The following is a 4938-nucleotide window of genomic DNA, read 5'->3' on the forward strand; positions in this document are numbered from 1 at the left end:
AGTATGTTGTGCGCAGATTAGGAATATAAATGGTTGAATTTTTTGTGGGCGAGGCTATACTGTAGGCCCGCTTGTTTGACAGGTACAATTGAGTAAATCTGCCAAATATATGCACAAGGAAACAGCTCCATTTACCTGCAAACCAACATCAGGGTCATGGCATCAACAACACAATAATGGTTGAGTTTATTGAACACGCAGTTCATAATTATAAAATATATAAATATGTTATGATAAACAAAGACATAATGACATGTCCTAAAAAATATTGCCACAACCTAATCCCACACTGTGAATATATAGATAATTTGAGGAACTTGGTTTTCTTTATCATAGGCATCAGACATCTTCCGTCATTAATCAAGACACTGGCTTCTTTCAGATTCTCTACCCTGGCTTCACCCAGTTTGGGACAAGGGTAGAGAATTGGAATATAGCCACATACTTCCTCCTATAAGGGCACACCCACAGAGGACATGGTGGTGGACTTTGACAGGGCACACCTTTAAATCAAAATAAAATAAAATGTATTTATGAAGCACTTTTTACATCAGATGTCACAAAGTGCTAAACAGAAACCCAGTCTTACAAACGTATTCGGGATCGGAGTCCCTTTCCCAGGACGGTTGAGCTAACGTAGGCTAATGCGATTAGCACGAGGTTGTAAGTAACAAGAACATATCTGCTATTGTCAGAGAGCTTAAATTGTTGTTCATCTAACTGCACTGTTCATTTTACAGTTACTGTTACAGTGAAAGAATACTATTGTTTGAGGAGAGTGCACAATTTTGAACATGAAAAGTTAATAAACAAATTAGGTAGGTATTAGGTATTTAAGGTAGGTATTATGTATTTGGGTAGGTATTAGGTATTCAAATTAGGTATTTGGGTAGTCTTGATACAACGTTTTGAACAGAAATTAAATGGTTCATTGGATCAGTCTAAAACTTTGCACATACACTGATGCCATCTAGTGGCCAAAATCTATATTGCACCTGGGCTGGAATAATACATGATGGCCTTTCTCTTGCATTTCAAAGATGATGGTACAAAAAAAATAATACAAAAGAATGGTTGTTTTCTTCTTTGTATTATCTTTTACCAGATCTATTGTGTCATATTCTACTACATTCCTTTCATATTTCAAACTGTTTCCTATCAAATGGTACCAAGAATATGCATATCCTTGCTTCAGGACCTGACCTACAGGCAGTTAGATTTGGGTATGTCATTTTAGGTGAAAATTGAAAAAAAAGTGCTAATCCGTAAGAGGTTTAAACCCCAAAATAGCAAGCAATGCAGATGTAGAAGCACAGTGAGTAGAAAGGCAGAAACCTAGGAAGAGGAACCAGGCTCTGAGGGGTGGCCAGTCCTCTTCTGGCTGTTCCGGGTGGATAAGAGTACATGGCCGTTAAGGCTCGATTGCTCTTCAAGATGTTCAAATGTTCATAGATGACCAGCAGGGTCAAATAATAATCACAGTGGTTGTAGAGGGTGCAACAGGTCAGCACCTCAGGAGTAAATGTCAGTTGGCCTTTCATAGTCGAGCATTCAGAGGTCGAGACAGTAGGTGCAGGAGAGCGAGGGAGAGAGAGAGACACAGCAGGTCCAGTGAACCGGTCAGGGTTCCATAGCTGCAGGCAGAACAGTTGAAACTGGAGCAGCAGCACAACCAGGTCGACCGGGGACAGCCAGGAATCATCAGGCCAGGTAGGCCTCAGACACTGTGGCCCCGTCCGAGGGTACCCCCGGACAGGGCCAACCAGGCAGGATATAACCCCACCCACTTTGCCAAAGCACAGCCCCCACACCACTGAGAGAATATCAACAGACCACCAACTTACTACCCTGAGACAAGGCTGATTATAGCCCACGAAGATCTGAGAAGATGATAAATAAAAGGATAAACAGCTCCATGATTGTGACATGGTTGAGCTGTTGTTGGTAGTAGACAGTCAACTGACTTCTGCTTCAGTTTATTAAGGACACATCTCTCAATAAAAGCCTGTCAAACCTGTGGTGTCATATTGCATGACCGCCACAAGATGGGGGTGTAGCTTCACATATCTTCTCCTTCATAATCTTGCCTTCAATGTGAAAATCAATAATTCAGGGCACTCGCTCAATCCCCATGTCATGATAGGCAATAACCAGAATATACTGTAACGAAACAGGCTTGTTCCAAGAATGAAAATAGTGTGACTCATCCGTCCAATTCAATCTCCCTCCCCACCCATGACCCCTCCACTTTATGTGTGTGTTTGTGTGTGTGTTGGTATGGGTGTGTGTGTGAGTGTGTGTGCGTGCATGTGTACCTGCATGCGTGTGTGTGGCTGTCTAGCTGTCTCATCCTGCAACGGTGCAGATCAAAGAGTTCACAGCATTGGTCGCCACCAGGGCCACAGCCCCCAGAACCAACCAATTTACTTCCCCCTCTCAGCCAACTCACACAGGCTTCATTTGAGAATCCTGTCAGAAACCAATATAGCCACTTAAGCCACTATTCCCTAACATGAAAGAGGAACACCAAAATAGAGGGATGGTGGAGAAAAAAAGAGAGAAAGGGAAAAAAGAAAGTTAGGGAGAGAGGCGTTTGATCTGCTCGTTCTGGGGCATCGCTCAGTGGGGGGGATGTTCCCTAGGAGTTCAGTAGACAGCATTTGTGGTCCCTTGGATTTTTTTTATTCTGTTTTTGTGTTTTTTCATCTTTTTATTTTTTTTATATCAGCAGGCTTAAAGTGGAATGTGGAGAGGTAAATAATGAGGCCACAGGTCCCCATTTAAAAAAAAAATATGATAATTTTTTTTACAGTGGAAGAAGTTAAAGAGATAATAGGGAAAGCGGGATGAGAGGGAAAATGGTGAGGAGTGACAAAGGAGATGAGACAATAATAGAGAAGGTGAAGAAAGATACATCTAAAGAACGAGTGTAGGGAGTCAAGAGGCAGAGGGCGGCAAATGAGGGCTGAGAAAAGAGTAATAAATAATGAAGAGAGATAAGAAAGTAAAGGAATCATGAAAAGAGCAGCAGAACAGTCAGAGGAGACAGGGTGAATAGCAAGATCGTGGGTGACCTTCAAAACAGTCTCCCTCCTTACTCTATCTGTGTGTAGGTTGAAGAAGGGAGGGATTGGGGTGGAAGGGTGGAGTGGTATGTAGGGGGGTCAGGTGAGGCCTAACGAGGGGTTTTCCCCGGTAGTGATTGGAGCTAAAGGAAGAGGAGCCCCCCCCCCCCCTCCACACACACACACTCTTCATGGACAGAGTGAGTAAGCCATCCATCATGTGATTCCTGGGGTTGGTTGCTGCGTTGCTTTCTGTCCTTTACAGCTAAAGTCCCTGAATGATGACTCAACCACATCCACAACCACTAACTGACTGGCTGTGACAATAACTGTTACAATAATGCCACTGCTCTCTCTGTGCTGCCTGTCTGCCTGCTTGTCTGGCTGGGACAATGACCACCATGACCACCTCCCCAACCCAGCATACATTTGGAGGACCATTTCTTCATGTTGTTGTGAACTACATTTGTGCCATTTTCATGTTTTTCTGACCAAAGATTCTAGCTGTGATTTCGTGATCATAGCCACAGCTTGAGAAAATCACCACCATCGTTTTAAAAAACCACCCTTCCAGGTATCCTTGCCAAAGAGAAAGAATTACTTTTTTTTCCGTAGACAGAAGTGCAGATGAGTGACAGAGAATGAAGGTGAAAGGAAAAGAGAGAAAAAGAGATACAGGAACGTTTTGGTTGAGTGGTTTTGAGTTAAGACAGACAGCTCAGCAGAGGCACAAAAAAGGTTCCATTTTTGGTTTTACTTGTGGAGTCTGCCTGCTGCCGTGGGCGTAGGGCTTAAATCGTGTCACACATGATCAGCAACAGACTAGGAGAGGAACCAGGGCTTAGAGCCAGCCCCTTCCTACCGCCATGGAGGAAAAATCTATACCCTCTCTATACACTCCCATACCATGTCACCGCCTCACTCATTGCCCCCTCTGATGGCTGTGGAACGATCTCATTACAGCTCCACTCATAATATACGCGGCCTGCGCCAAAATCACACAGGAGGGGTGGGAGGGGGATGATATTTACCTCGGATTGAAAGTTTTAGTGTGCTGGCTTATTGATAGTTTGCAGTGGCGTGTACTGTGCCTTCAGGCGACAGAGTAAAGGGAAAGTAGAGAGAAAGAGAGCGAGAGATGGAGGGAGAGAGCGAGAGGGAGGGAGGGAGGGAGTGAGAGGCAGAAAGAGAGAGAAAGGAAGAGAGAGGACAGAAAGAGAGCGAGAATTACAATAAGCATCTTCATTCCCTCTAACTGCTTAAATGCTTTGGACCCGTGGGACTTCTCCAGCACAGAATGATTGACACCTCAAAATCACTTATAAACACAATCTTAAACACAAACACAAAAAACACGCGTATGCACACACAGACATTTAAAAAAATCAAATGGAAACAATAAATGTGGTTTTCAGACACATTTCTGAACACACGTTTGAATAAATGACATCTAAATAATGTCACAAACACATTTTTGTGTGACGATTCACACAGATATTCACGTTTTGACATGTATTTAACCTCTCTGCGCACCGAACCCGTTAGCTGGATTAAATTCGACAACATACGGTGATCGCTACATAAATAGTCATATTAAACATTCATGAAAATACAAGTGTCTAGAATCTTGCTAATCCAACTGCGTTGTCAGATTTAAAAAAAGGTTTACTGCGAAAGAATACAATTGCGATTATCTGAGGATAGAGCCCCATAAAAAAAACTATTTCAACCAGCACAGGCGTAACATCACAAATTGCAATAAAATAAATTGTTTACCTTTGACGATCTTCCTCTGTTTGCAATCCCAATGCTCATTGTTACACAATGAATGGTCTTTTGTTTGATAAAATCCATTTTTATAGCCTAACACGAA

Source organism: Oncorhynchus mykiss, chromosome 29 (assembly GCF_057628025.1).
Source record: "Oncorhynchus mykiss isolate SJ-2025 chromosome 29, ASM5762802v1, whole genome shotgun sequence".
Lineage (NCBI taxonomy): Eukaryota > Metazoa > Chordata > Actinopteri > Salmoniformes > Salmonidae > Oncorhynchus > Oncorhynchus mykiss.